The sequence below is a fragment of the Gorilla gorilla genome, chromosome 18, assembly GCF_029281585.2.
Source record: "Gorilla gorilla gorilla isolate KB3781 chromosome 18, NHGRI_mGorGor1-v2.1_pri, whole genome shotgun sequence".
Taxonomy (NCBI): domain Eukaryota; kingdom Metazoa; phylum Chordata; class Mammalia; order Primates; family Hominidae; genus Gorilla; species Gorilla gorilla.
Genome location: NC_073242.2, coordinates 93,453,841 through 93,469,915, shown reverse-complemented (window position 1 = coordinate 93,469,915; position 16,075 = coordinate 93,453,841). Strand labels below are relative to the sequence as shown.

The window sequence follows — 16,075 nt, the reverse complement described above, 5'->3', positions numbered from 1 at the left end:
GATGCAGGATCATTTGAGCCTGGGAGTTCCAGGCTGCAGTGATCCATGATTGTGCCACTGCACTCCAGCCTGGGTGACAGAGGGAGACCCTATCTCCCCCTCAACCCCACCAAAAAAAAAAAAGAGGAAGAAGAAGAAGAAGAAGAAGAAGAAGAAAACTGAGGAATATGATTATCAAACATCTTTAATGTCTCAACTAGCAATGTATAATAATAGAATGATAAAGATGATAAAACTGGCTATATACTTTTAGTTATAAATTTTCCACATATGAAGTTACATGTGCATCTAGTTAGATAGGTAGATAACTCTTCTCAGCTCAAGCAACTGTCCTCTTTTCAGCTTTGAATAATTTCAATATGGACATTTTTAAAGTAGAAAATTAGTATAGGAGGTCCAAATATTCACTAAATTATTTGGATCCACTTAGTTTCACTTTATAATGCCAAGGTTATTCGCATGCAGGCAATATTCTGAGTTATCATCTCCAACTTCTTAATATTTTCAACATTTGAAAAAAGTAGCTTCAGAGGAATACGTGATCTGTGTTTTCTTAAATAGATTACACCTACCCAAATGTGTTTATAGTACCGAGATCCTCAAATAAGATTCCAAATAATGGTTTTAATGCCTTCTCCCAAGCTTAGAACAGTATTAACTGCTGATGTAAAATTATGTGACAGCAAATTTGAACAAAGAAAAATAAAATGATTTCCATGTATGTGGCCATTTTTCTACCAAGCATATTTCTAAGAAATATTAAATATGATGACATGCTAACTATATTACAAAAACTTACCTAAACGGATTACATGTGGTAGTAACAGCACTTTTGATTTTAATTACAATAATGCAATGAAATAAACAATATTACATGATATAGTTCAATTAAAGAGAAATTGGCTGTTTGGGGCTTTTTTTTTAATCTCATTTTTTCACTTGCTCAATTTTAGTACAATCCACCTCCTACACTATTCCAATATAAGTCAAATAACAGGACTTACACTGTCAATTTCTTAAGAACTTTGTAACATTCAGGTATAATACACTATATAAGTTGTGCATTTCAGTTAACATAAAGTCATTTCTTCCTGCAGTAGCAGTAATGGGGAAAAAGTGCCACTTCTGTTACAATTAAACCAGGTTGCCATTCGTAGCTTAACATTAAGCAGAACCCTGTGTGGAATTCTGCAGAGAAAGCAAAAAAGAGGTGACTGTGAAATATGCTGATCTGGCTACAAAGTAGTTGGTTCAATTTTCACATGTACAACAGCTTCAGTTGGTTAAAAACTTAGACTTGTAATTCCTCCACAACTTATTATCTTGTGACTCATCTGCCAGGGAAGAAATGTCTCAGACTGTGAAATTTAGCAAAACTCTGGTTTATGGAGGTTGCTCAACCTTCTCACAACTCAGATTTCTCATCTGAAAAAAAAAGCCTCATGCAATGATTGTCAGGATTAAATGAGATGGAACCTAGGAAACACTTAAAGGGAGCTCTGGATAGGATGAGTGTTCAAAAAATGTTAGCGATGATTTCAAAGCAACATTTTAAAATAAATGAATAAGAGCCTGAAATCTGCAAATACATCTGGGATGCACTGGGGCTATGTTTGGAACTTTCTTTAATGTCCAGCATATGAAAACAAACAAACAAAGACATCCTCTGTTCCATTCCTTTAAGTCACTATGTAGTTTATTATAACCCAAATAAAATATAATTTAAAAATATAGAATAATTCTGAGGTGGTTTTCCTGTGGCAAATGAGCAACAAAGCTATATATATGTTTTTCTAAACTGACAATAAATATGCTCATTTATTTGATTTATAAATTGACACTGGATACTGTTATTTAGTTTAGAATATATTATTATTAGGCTATTGCAGGACAGGTCCATATTTAGAAACACAGAATAGTCTGGTTTTTGTTGCATAAATGTTCAATTATTTAGACTGGTTACATTTGACTGAAATGTGTGAGGTATGTCAAATAAATACATAAATAATTTTATAATAAATGTTTTTCTTTAATTTTGAAAGAATTTCCTTTACTCCTTGTGCTCCCCTATTATAAATGGATATTCTTCCTTGTATTAATGGTACTTGGCCTTAACATATTAGCTCCTCTTTTAATACTGTTAGATTCTAAATGTATAGACTTTATCTCAGGTAGCCTGTGTCTCTCAAGGGCCAGAATAAAACATAGTAGGTGCTAAGTACTTGCTTAAAAAAAATAAAGTAAGAGATCATGTCGGATATATCATGCTGCTCCTGAGCGCTTTGCACAGCACTTTTTACCTGGTAAATTAGAGGAAATGTTGGGAAATGAATGAATACCAGTATGCCAAATAAATAAGGTAAGATGCTTTCCATCAAAAATGGGACACAGTTTTTATTAAAGTGCTAACAAATACCATAGAACTGGTAACATAAAATATACTTTTCAAAAGGAAAAAAATCTATAAACTATTAGAAGGAGGCTCACTATTCTAATGAACTGTAAGTCTATCATCTTGGCAAAGAACAAGATGTCTTTCTACTTGAGCTCTAGAGTACCTACTTTAGGGTTAAATCAAGTTACTTGACAGCATGTTGAAGCTAATTTTATGATCCATCAATTAAACTAAAGCTCAAAGTCAGTAGTAAAACTTTGGTACAGCTGCTGTGCATTCATTTATATAATGGAAAGCACTACACAAATATTTGCTGAATGAATTAATCAATAAACCAACAATGAATAATTGTTGGGCAGATGGCAACTAGAAAATCTAGGTGGATCAATAGGAGAGAACTCCACAATCCTGACAAGCCCAGAAAAGTTAAATCATTGTTTCAAGTTCACAAAAAATTTAAGATTCATATCCTGCCATCTAAACTTTAAGGGTAGGACTTCTTCTAACCAATATTCCTGAATCTTTTAAGAGTCATTTATTGCTGAAAAGAACTCAGTATCATTGGGCATTAAAACTGCATCCTTAGCGCTAAAATCAGACTGAGACTTTGAATAATGGCACTGCCCTAGTAATCATGAAGCAACGTTCTCCTTGGAGTCGATCAAATGTTTCCATTAGCAAAAATCAGTGGCAAGACACTGTTCCCCTGGAGTGACATTTCCTGCAATCATTTTATGCTTTAACAAGACAACTTGCATTTTATAACTTTGTAATCCCCAGCTCCCCTCATTCTTCTTGACTTTGGAAATGTCTCCGAATTTATTGCCAAATAGAAATTGCCCCGGGAAAGAATAGTCATTGTCTACGAGAGATAGAGAGAGAGAGAAAGCGCGGGGGGAGAAGGACAGACAGAGAGGTTCTATATCTCAACAGTTTCACTGCAGAATTGATAAAGATATTTTAGAAAAACTTTAAAACACAGAGAAAATACAAGGAGTCTTCAAAAGTTGGATTGAAATATTTCCCTTGTGCTAGAGAAAAGCAACCCAAATATAACCTTGAAAAATAATCTTTTGTACTTTTTACCACACTTTAAGAAGTATTGCTAATTTTTCAGGTTTCAAATATAAGGATATGTATTCATCCTGGGTAAGAATGCAAGTCCTATAAATCACAATACATATAGTCTTGTCTTTTTTCATTTTAATGGTAAAATGAGCATAAATCTGTGTAAGTTCAAGTTAGGAAAACACACGAGTAATGATTCAGAGAATCAAGAATTTGCTATCTCATAATCCTGACCTTGGAAAGTTCACAGAGACAACTCCAGAACTTTTCCAAAGGAATATTGTTTCTTTCATTGTATACTGAAAATATTTTATATAGGCTTGGGAAATAAATGGATTGTGAGGCAGAAATAATGCGCTAGTTTGTAATGTCTTACAGTGCAAAGGCTAATTGATTTTTATGCAACTGTTTTGCTAATAACTATGATTAGGGTTTTTGAATTACATAAGTATCACAATTCATATAAGATAACCATCCAGCATGTAATAATAGCTCTGATCAATTTATGTAAATACACATTTATTAGCTTTGGCTATGGGAGAATATGAGGAGTGATATCTACATTTGCTAATTTTCCTGACTTTGCTTCACATATTAGCTTCTATTTGATCCCTATCATGGCTTCATATAAATAAATCCTTATTCATAAAAATAGGTCTTTTTTATATGGCCAAACTATTGCTAATGGTCAAAATGCCTCTGCCAATAACAGAATTTATTTAGAGTTGTTCTAAGTCAATGTGTCAAGTCACTGTGGCTTTTCTAAATGTCAATTTTATTTAGACATGAAGAAAAAAGTTAGAATGCATAATTTAAGTGACATGGAATTGGCATAAACAGGATCTGCTACATTCAGGATGACTATTCTTTCTTATTCTATATGCCTTAAATTGCATGCCATGATATATCTTCTATACCTTTGCATCTCATATATTTTTATCTAATTCAGAAAGCTATGAAAATGATAGCAGATAATATTTAGGATGATATGCCAAATTGCAGTCCTAAGAGGTTATATGTGGATTTTTTTTGAATCTCACAATAAGTTCAAGAAAGGGGTATCATAGTTAGTATTTTGTGCACATGAAGTAACTAGAGCTGGGAGACATTTAGTAAACCAGTTAATGATGGGGCAGCAATATAAAGCCCTCCAGGGTCTGGGTAGTGATATGAGGAAGGTCCTGAATAATAACGTAACTAATATCAAAGACTTAGATATATGAGTAGATAATTAATTATATTCTGCTTGATATAAACATGATACTCCATCATTTACATAAGTTCATTGATATATCCAGATTTGGCATAAATATCAACATCTAATGTCATTCAGAGGGTAGGCTCTTACTCAAAGGGTCTGTATGTCTCTGTCTTAGTCCATGTGGGTTGCTATGACAAAACACCACAAACTGGGTGGGGTGGCTTATAAAAAAAAGAAATTTATTTCTCACAGTTCTGGAGGCTGGGAAGTCCAAGATTAAGGCACCAGCAGAATCTGTGTCTGGTGAGGGCCCACTTCCTGGTTAATGGATGGCTGTCTTTCTACTATATTGTCACATGGTGAAAGAGGGAAGGGAGTTCTCTCCAGCCTCTTTCATAAGGGCACTGAAATCATTCATATGGGCTTTACTTTTATGGTCTACTCGCCTCCTAATGGCACCACCTCTTCATATTATTACCTTGAGGTTAGAATTTGAACATATAAATTTGGAAGGGGGGTTGCAAATTCTTCCTGTGGTCCTCTAAAATTCACATCCTTCTTAACTGCAAATGCATGCATTTCAATCCAATAATACCAAAGTCTTAATTCATCCTAGCATCATCTCAAAAGTCTGAGGTCTCCTGTGAACATTATCTAAATCAGATATGGGCAAGACTCAAAGTATGATTCATCCTGAGGCAAACTGCTTTTCAGCTGTCCACCTGTGAAATCAAATGTACTATGCACTTCTGAACTACAATGGTGGGAAAAGCACAGAATAGACAAGCCCATTACAAAATAACAGAAATAGGGAAGAAGAAAGGAGTAACAGATCCCAAGGAAGCTGGAAAGTCAACAGAGCAAATTACATTAGATCCTAAGTCTTGAGAATAATCTTCTATGGCTCTGTATGTTCCATGGCCACTAGGGCAGAGGTCTCACCTTACGCACATTGGAGTAATTGTCCTATACCCCCCATATTGCCAGGTTGGGCCCCCAAGTCTCTGAGAAGCCTCTTTGGGTGGTCCCACACCAACTATAGCTTTGTGCCTGGGTTTTGAACCAGCTCTTTTCAATGGCTGGACTCCCATGTGTGTGGCTCTACTGTTCTAGGGTCATTCATACAGCCTCTGCACTTTGCCCTAATGGAGGCTCCTCTGCACTTTGCCCTAATGGAGGCCCTCTGCAGTGGCCCCTTGCTCATTGGGACTTGGGATAAGAAGGGCAGTCCTGGATTATTTTTAATTACCTTTGGGGTCATTCTTTCATTGTCTTGTACAACAGCTCCTGGCCTCTGTTCGGATGGCTGACTGATCTCCTTAACACATGGTTATTTGGCCACATCCTTCTGGTTCTCTCCTGAATAGAGAATGTTAAGAGGCTCTCTTATTCTTTCCAACATGGATAGACAAGAATGTTCAAAATCTTTACATTCTGCCTCCTTTTAATCTTTATGTTCTGCCACTCGCCCAGGCTGGAGCACAGCGGCATGATCTCAGCTCACTGTAATCTCCACCTCCCGAGTTCAAGCGATTCTCCATTCTCGGCCTCCTGAGTAGCTGGTATTACAGGTGTTTGCCACCTCACCCAGCTACTTTTTGTATTTTTTAGTAGAGATTGGGTTTCACCATGTTGGCCAGGCTGTTCTTGAACTCCTGACCTCAGGTGATCCACTTGCCTCAGCCTCCCAGAGAGCTGGGATTCGTACAGGTGTAAGCCACCATGCCTGGCCCCTTTTAGTTAATAATTCTGTCTTTAAGTCATTTCTCTCTTCTCAGATTTTATGAGGAGCAGTCAAGTAAAGCCAGGCCACTCCTTCAACACTTTGCTTAGAAACTGACTCAATCAAATATCCAATTTTGCTGCTTACAAGTTCTAACTTCCATTAAACACCAGAAGACAAGCACAATTCAGCCATATTTTTGCCAGTTATAACAAGAAATGTGTTTCTTCCATTGTCCAATAACATGTTCTTTATTTCTGTCTGAGACCTCATCCGACTGGCTTTAGCCATCCATATTTCTATCAACATTCTGTTCAGGCTTATTTAGATATTCTCTAAGAAGACTGAGGCTCTGTCTTCAGTTATCCTCTTTTCTTTCTGGTCTGTCACCAAAAACACTCTTACAGGTCCATTTATGGCAGTGTAGGCTTTTTCCAGCATGCACCTCAAAACTCTTCCAGTCTCTGCCCATTCCCTGGTTGTAAAGCTGCTTCCACCTTTTAGGTATTTATCATGGCAGCATCCCCACTTCTCAGTGCCAAATTTCTATATTAGTTTGTTCAAGTTATTATAACAAAAAAATACAGTAGTGTCTTATAAACAAGGAAAATTTATTTCTCATAGCTCTGGAAACTGGGGAGTCAAGCATCAAGGCACCAGCCAGTTCTGTGTCTGATGAGAGTGTCTCTCCTGGTTCATAGATGCATACATTTTCACTGTGTCTTCACATTGTGGAAGTGGGAAGAGAACTCTCTAGGGTCCCTTTTATAAGGGCACTAATCTCATTCATGAGGGCTTTGCTTTCAGGACCTACTCACCTCCTAAAGGTTCTATTTTCTAATACAGTTATCTCGGGGTTAGGATTTCAACATATGAATTCAGACTATTGCAACCTCAGTAATAAAAATTGCTTGTTAGCCTGGACAACACATTTTTTGACTGCCCCTTACATACTGCACTGCATTTTCTTTGTTTTAATTGAAGCCCAGTACCTTCAGTGAGGGAGATGATGGCTCCAACTTATTAAGAATGGGCCTGCTCAATTACTACTCAATACACGGACAAACTGAAAGCAAATGGCCAATAAGAAATGATTAAAAAGGGAAGTCTCGTGTTAGGTACTCCAACTACACACACACACACACACACACACACACACACACACCCCACATACACAAAAACATGAGAAAACTTTGGGAAGTATGTCTATTGCCTTGATTGTGGTAATGGCGTCATGGGTGTTTGCCTATGTCCAAACTCATCAAATTGTACACATTAAATATGTTTCATTCTTTATATATCAATTATACATCAATAAAGCTGTTAAACAAAAAGAAACAATTAGATGGAAGAAATGAATCTGAAATTGAGAGCATCTGCTGAATTGGTAACAGAAATCATTCTGAATGGTTTGAGAGAGAAAACACACTTTGAGTTTGGGGTGAATTAAGGACATGAGAAATTATACTTTTAACACTTCAGTGGTGCTGTAAGATTTGAGAGTCTTTTTCACAGAAGAAACATATCAGTGGAGAGAAGTTTTTGAGTAGCTCTTTCTTGTAAGAACTTCAAACTATTTTTAGCAAGTCTGAGAGTTAATAACCATGATGTCTGAAAACCAAAGAGTTGTTTTATGAGTACATAGACCATTATTAGGACTCCTTAGGGAGAAGAAGAAAAAAAAAATAATGCACCATATTGGCAAGTCACTGCATATCATATGAAAAATAAAACATATAACTCTTTCTCTTTATAAATATATATGTATCATGTCTACTCTAATTTCAGAGCAGCCCTAACAGTTATATTGCCTTCATTTTAAGAATTATATTTTTGCATTCATTTAACAATTAAAATAGATTAAAGGAACTAACAATTAAACTCACGTCATCAAACTGTATGCTTTGTCCCAAGATACCAGAGAAAATTAAAGGTTTATGATAGGATGCTGAATTACATACTTATAAAGTCACTATTAACTCTGAGGGTCTACAACTGTCTAGCAGATCAGGGTCAAATTGGATAGTAATTATAACAATTACATTACTCACATCTCCTTCAGTGACTTCCCAGGGAAGTCAAATTATGGAACTGAAAGGAGGTGGAGGAAGAGGTTTTAGGATTTCCCATGGAGGATGCATCACTATAGGACTCCTTACACAATCACAATCTCCACAACAATGACTGCCCATTCTCTTCCCCATTCCTCATCTGAAACATTGCTTCAGAAGTTACCAAAGTTGACCTCTCCCGGAAATGCAACTGAAACAAATGATCTCAATTCTCATTTTATTTAATTTTTCAGTAGCATCTAACATACGGACAGTCTCCTTTTTGCAACTCTCATTGCTGTTGCCCTTAGGTTAGGTTATTAAGAGAATAAATGTTTTTGAGATAAATGATATTTGATATGATTGTTTAAAATTTTTAGATCAATGGTGTTCCTATCTATTCTCCACTTTATTTCTGACTTTGAAAAGCTTCTTAACATCTCTAAGCCTCAGTTTCCTCTTTGGAAAATTTGAATAATAATAGTGCTTACATTATATAGTTGTTAAACAGCCAGGCACAGCAGATCACGCCTGTAATCCCAGCACTTTGGGAGGCCAAGGCAGGAAGATCACTTGAGGTCAGGAGTTCAAGACCATCCTGGCCAACATGGTGAAATCCCATCTCTACTAAAAATACAAAAATTAATTGGGCACGGTGGTGCATGCCTGTAGTCTCAGCTACTCAGGAGGCTGAAGCACAAGAATCACTTGAACCCAAGAGATAGAGGCTGCAGTGAGCCAAGATTGTACCACTGCACTCCAGTCTGGGTGACAGAGCAAGACCCTGTCTCAAATGAAACAAACAAACAACAACAACAAAGAATAAGATAGTATATATTAAGTATTTTACATGTACACTGGTATCTTTTAATCCTTTGGCAAACATGGACTAATGTATTTTGTTTTAGCAAAAAAGAATAGATTCAAAGAAGACAGTAAACACCCCGAAATCCTTTGGAGAATGCAATGAGCTGGAAAGTGGTTGGGATCTCCATGAGATCTATGTCTAGTGAGATATTTCACTTATGGGAACTAACACTATGTCTGGTATGTTACAGGCCCACAAAAATCTTATGTATTCATGGATGAAGCAAAATCTGAGTTAGGCTTTAAGGACTGTTGCCTTTGTGTGAGCAGAAATGATGGGGCAGTAGACCCTTAAACAAAGCCTCTTCTGTCTTTTGTTGAACACAAAGATGTAGCCTCAAAAGACACTTCTACTTTAAGTCTCCAACTAAGTTTTATATAAAGAGGTTCAGTGTTTTTAAATGTTATGTTCATATTTCATCCATCAATTTGCTTTTTGACAGGTTTGCTGTCAGATGAGTGCAATGTAAAGGTGTAAAAAGACTACTTTTATGAGTGAAAAGATTCATAATTCTTAACTGTTATTATCACAGCAAATCACTCTAAATGAAACCTGGAAATATTTATTGGTGTAAAATAGGATGGTTTTTGTGAAGTTGCACTGAATAAATGTCTACTTCAGAATATTTACTGAATCTGATTTATCTACCCCACCTTTCCCAGTCTATGTCACTGCTTAAATTCAAGTATCTATTTCTTACTTGTTTCATGACAATCAAATCCAAATTTTTCTTGCCATCTTCTAACTTCAACATACGTTATGTTACTTTTCCTTGAACACAATGCTAATCATCTTCCTTTTGTTAATTTGTTCCACAGATCTCACCTTGCCATGATTATCGAATTATAGCCCTACCAGTTGGGCTTATTTTTCATGAAACTCCCACACAAACTATATTCTCTATCCACAACGTCCAGTGCAGCAGCCACTAGCCATCTATGGCTACAAAGCATTTGAAATGTGCCTAGTTCATATCGAAATGAGCTGTGAGTATAAAATACACACCAGATTTCAGTAACTTAGCACCAAAAAAAAGAAAATATCTTATTATTTTATTATCAATACCATAATGAAATGATACTACTTTGAATATATTGTATTAGATTAGATATACTCTTAAAATCACTTTTACCTGCTTCTTTTCAATTTTTTGATGGGTCTGCTAGAAATTTAAAACATGCATATGTAGTTCACATTATATTTATTTTGGACAGAGTTTTCTCCAGATAAAAAAAGCTAATGTATAGAAATCAGACACCTCTCATTTTTGTTCTTGCTCTTGGGCCTTTTCTTATAAACTTTACTGCTTACATTGAACAAACATTTATTGAGTGGCCACTAGTTAGTAAGCACTTTTGTCTATATTGGGAATATAGAAAAGTTCCAGGTAGATAACTTCTGACTTTCTTAGAGCTTACATTTTCATTTGAGATATCAAAAAAATAAAGCAAGGAAATAAACATAATCACAATAATTCAAATCATAATTTCAAATTGTGATAAATGACATGTGAACAGGCGACGGTAACATATTTAATAATTCCTGGGGAGTGGGACTTTATAGTTTCACCGAAGAAAACCTCTATGAAAAGGACACATTTAAATGAATATGAGAAGAATGAATGTTACTATTTTCCCAATTTGTTTGAGATAGACAGATGTAGATAAAGAAATATGTGGAGTATATGTAAAAATAACTACATGAAGATAATTAGTTTTTTATGTAAGTACACATTCTGATTGATTGGTAGTGGCTGTCCAGAGTGCTATCACTGATTAGTGATGTGTACCAGGGTCTATAAAAGATCAATAACACAGACTGTGCCATGTATTTTTCCCTGACAGATTCATAACCACACAATCACATGAAGAAACTATGCAATACTATTTATTTAGTAATAAATGTCACAGGATCCTTGGTGTGTCACTTCATCAGCCGGAAACCTCTGTGTCCAGTGGTGCTTTCTGCCTGAGTATTGCTTGCACCTGTTGAGCTCATTTTGCCCACTCAGCCTGGCAGGCTGCACTTGGCTCATGCCACCAGCCTGGATCCGAAATCCACCAAGGGTGGGCCAGGCACAAAGAGATGAGTGGTGTGTGGCCGAGCAAGTGCAGGGTCCAGCCACTGCATACAGCCAGGCATGCCAGCTGCTGTGGCGGGGCAGGCAGCTCCAGGTGCTGACACAGGTGCCGGCTCCATGTGAGGCTGCAGCTGGACCAGATGTACTGCACGGCAGCTTCCACAGCAGGCACCTATGTCTGGACAAGGGGAACAAGGTGGCACCCTGAAGCTTGGAGATGCCAGGAACTCAGAGCCCCAAGAGAGTAGTCACAGCCCTGGCTTGGGGAGCCCCTAGGTCTGGGGTGTCCAAAAGGCTACAGCTCTTCTCTCCCTCTCATTGCCTGAAACATGGCAAGCAGTGGGCATGTTTCAGCCCTGTTTGTGTTACAGTTCTTTCAGTTCCCCCATTCAGCACGTCTTGAGTTCTTGTCCCGTGTCCAGAAGAATGAGGTACGTGGACAACTGAAGGGTAAGCAAGGCTGAGAAGAGCATTATTGAACAACAGAACAGTTCTCAGGAGACCAGAAGAGGGAACTCCTTTCTGCAGGCAGGTCCTCTTGACAAGTGTCCAGCTCTCTCTGGAGAAGAGACCCGCAGTGGTTAGCTCCTTTCTGCAGGCAGGCCATCCCACAGTCTGCGTGAGTCTGGCTGAGTCTGAGGGTTTTCATGGGCTCAGAATGGAGGAAGTGCATTCTGATTGTTCCATGGGCGGCCATGGGAAGGCCCAGATAAAGCACCATAAATTCTCACTCCAGGCTGTGGACTCCAACTGGAACTGACAGCTTGGCCTTCAGGCTTCAGGTTGTCCCTGGCTTGAAAGTGGAGTTTCTCTAGTAACCCACCCCTTTCTGCACCAGAGCCTGTCTGCCTCCTACCGCCATCAACATGTTGTCCATGGCACTCAAGCTATTCATGCCAAGAAACACCTGCAGGCCCTGGCAGAGCTGCCTTGAAGCCCCTGCTCAGCCTCTCTCCCATGCTCATCAGCACCCAAAGTCCTGAGGGAGCCAAGGCAACAGGGGCCTGATGTGTCAGCTCTGCCCTGAGTGTGCACACACAGATTGCGACAGTGCCTAGGCTCAGCCACAGCTTTGCTCTGCCCTGGAGTGGGCACAAGGAGTGGGGAGAGGCCAGGCAGTGGGAGGAAGCACTTTCAAGCCTGCAGGGTCAAGGGGCTTCCTGGGCCTCCAAGAGCACAGGCACGCCTGTGTGTCTGGGATTGGCGGGTTCTTGGTCTCACCTACTTCAAAAATGAAGCCGCGGACCCTCGCAGTGAGTGTTACAGTTCTTAAAGGCAGCGTGTCCGGAGTTCTTCTGATGTTCGGATGTGTTCAGCCTTCTGGTGGGTTCACGGTCTCGCTGGCTCAGAAGTGAAGCTGCAGACCTTCCTGGTGAGTGTTACAGCTCTGAAGGTGGCGCGTCTGGAGTTGTTCGTTCCTCCGGGTGGGTTCATCGTCTCGTTGGCTTCAGGAGTGAAGCTGCAGACCTTCACGGTGAGTGTTACAGCACATAAAAGCAGTGTGGACCCAAAGAGTGAGCAGCAGCAAGGCTTCTTGCAAAGAGCGAAAGAACAAAGCTACCACACCGTGGAAGGGGACCCCAGCAAGTTGCCACTGTTGGCTCAGGCAGCCTGCTTTTATTCTCTTATCTGGTCCCACCCACATCCTGCTGATTGGTCCATTTTACAGAGAGCCGAGTGGTCTGTTTTGACAGGGCTTTGATTGGTGCGTTTACAATCCCTGAGCTAGACACAAAGGTTCTCTAAGCCCCACCAGAGTAGCTAGATACAGAGTGTCCACTGGTGCATTCACAAACCCTGAGCTAGACACAGGGTGCTGATTAGTGTGTTTACAATCCCCTAGTTAGACATAAAAGTTCTCCAAGTCCCCACCAGAGTAGCTGGATACAGAGTGTCCATTGGTGCATTCACAAACCCTGAGCTAGACACAGGGTGCTGATTGGTGTGTTTACAAACCTTGAGCTAGAGACAGAGTGCTGATTGGTGTATTTACAATCTCTTACCTAGACACAAAGGTTCTTCAAGTTCCCACCAGACTCAGGAGCCCAGCTGGCTTCACCCCGTGGATCTCACACTGGGGCTGCAGGTGGAGCTGCCTGCCAGTCCCGAGCCTTGCGCCCACGCTCCTCAGCCCTTGGGTGGTCGATGGGACTGGGCGCCCTGGAGCAGGGGGCGGCGCTCGTCGGGGTGGCTCCGGCTGCACAGGAGCCCACGGAGGCGGGAGTGGCTCAGGCATGGCGGGCTGCAGGTCCCGAGCCCTGCCCCGCGGGAAGGCAGCTAAGGCCGGGGGAGAAATCGAGCGCAGCGCCGGTAGGCCAGCACTGCTGGGGGACCCAGCACACCCTCCGCAGCCTCTGGCCCGGGTGCTAAGCTCCTCATTGCCCGGGCCGGCAAGGCCAGCCCGCTGCTCCGAGTGCGGTGCCCGCCAACCCGACGCCTACCCGGAACTCCAGCTGGTCCGCATGCGCCGCGCGCAGCCTCGGTTGCCGCTCGCGCCTCTCCCTCCACACCTCCTTGCAAGCTGAGGGAGCCGGCTCCGGCCTTGGCAGCCCAGAAAGGGGCTCCCACGGTGCAGCGGCGGGCTGAAGGGCTCCTCAAGCGCCACCAAAGTGGGAGCCCAGGCAGAGGAGGCGCCGAGAGCGAGCGAGGGCTGTGAGGGCTGCCCTCATGCTGTCACCTCTCACCTGAGTCTGGAGCTGCAGCTGTGCCCAGAAGTGTGGGGCTCCCGCTGGCCCTGTGGAGCGCACAACTCTGGCCACACCCCCCACTTCAGCCAGTTTCTTCTCAGCAGCCACTCCAGAGGGACCACCTCTGCCATCTTAAATACATTACCAGCTCTGCTCCAAGATTTTTTCTCTCTGGGATCAGGTGAGGTGGACCAGAAATTAATTCTATATAACAAAAAAAGAGACAGTTCATTGTACTAAAAATTAATTCATAGCCTAAAAATTAATTAAGCTGCAGATTTTTAATAAGTTTTCCTGATTATTCTCTGTATGCATGAAAATTTGCTAATTGCATTAAATATTTTTTTATTCACCTCAAATTTGGCCAATTCTCTTTTCATCAGTTTTGCATCTGGGTGTCTGGTTGAGCCTTGGAACATCTGTGAGGCAGGTGTACTGCTTATGCCTTCCAAAAGGATGCAAAAAGCAACATGGGATGCAGACCAACAGATGGTGTAAAGTAAAAGAAAATCTAGAAGTAGCGTGTGCAGGAGAGAATTTATTCAGGCCTATTATATGCTGAAATAGACATGCCCCTGAGTGACTTTTTCCATTATTCCAACAATTGTCCAATTTCTCTTAGAGGCAAATTCCAGTGACATTGGTTTTTCATAACCTGGATAATTTTTCTTAAGTATGTGAAACTTTATTTTATTTTTTATTGCTATATAATAATTGTACATATTTATGAGGTACATGTGATATTTTGATACATGCATAAAATAATCAAATCAAAGTAATTAGAATATTAACAACTTCAAATATTTATTATTTCTTTGTGCTGAGAACATTCCAAATGTTCTCTTCTAGCTATCCTAAAATAAGCATTAAATCATTGTTAACTATTGTCAGTCTATTGTACCATCAAACACTAGAACTTATTCCTTCTATCTGGCTGTAGTTTTCTACATAATAACCATCCTGTTTTCATCCCCTATTACCTCTACTCTTCTTGGCCTCTGGTAACCATCAGTCTACTCTTTACCTTCATGAGATCAACTTTTTTGGCTCTCACATGTAGGAGAGAACATGTGATATTATGACACGAAGAATGTTGTATGCCACCCAAAAGAATTTCCTCACTGAACTGTGGGACAGAACATTCTGGGCCATTAGTTCTACCTTCACCAGATAATCAAAAATGAATAATAGAATTCTGCAATAATCTCAGACTTTTCACACATTTTGAAATTCATTCATGCCTTTTGTAAGAATTTGTTTTAACTTTTTGCTAATTTGAATATATATTCTTATGATAAATTAATAATTATTATTAATCACTTTTGACATTCTCCTTTAGCACAAGTTACCACATTCATATTTCATTAAGACAGCTAAACATTTAGCAAAGTTAGTAAAAACAATATACATACTTTATTAATCTAGCAAACCTTTATTTCGCACCTTTGTGTGTCAGACCTTGCTCTAACTCAAAGAGAATTAACATTATGAGAGGCATTCTCTTAAAGGTATAGGATGAGGGGAGCCTACAATATAGAAAAAAAAATTATAACATGAAGCATAAAATTTCCTTAGTAATATCACAGGCAAAATTCTATGGAAATATAGAAGACATATTTATTCATTTTGCCTGGGAACTTCAGAGAAAACTTTACAAAGGAGGTAACTGATAATTTTTTCTTGATACATTAATGAGAAATCTGGCCAAGTAGGGTGGCTCATGCCTGTAATCTCAGCAGTTTGGGAGGCCAATGTGGGAGGATGGCTTGAGGCCAGGTGTTCATGATCAGCCTGGACAACATGGTGAAACCCCATCTCTAGAAAAATAAAATAAAATTAGCTAGGCCTGGTGGTGTACACCTGAAGCCCCAGCTACCCGGGGGGTGAGGTGAGAGGGTTGCTTGATCCCAGGAGGTTAAGGTCACTGCACTCGACTCTGAGTGACAGCATGAGACTGTCAAAAAGAAAGAAGAAAGAAGGAAGGAAGGAAGGAAGGAAAGAA

At 39.8% G+C, this 16,075-nt stretch overlaps 1 long non-coding RNA gene across 1 annotated transcript in view; it reads right to left on the bottom strand.

Moving 5' to 3' along the window:
- The window catches only part of LOC129527833 (uncharacterized), a 274,710-nt gene extending 258,940 nt beyond the window's left edge, over nt 1-15,770 (bottom strand). Inside the window, exon 1 of the long non-coding RNA XR_008672931.2 lies at nt 13,390-15,770. This is a non-coding gene — a long non-coding RNA (uncharacterized lncRNA). The remainder of the gene's footprint in view (nt 1-13,389) is intronic.
- Between the last annotated feature and the right edge of the window lie 305 nt (nt 15,771-16,075).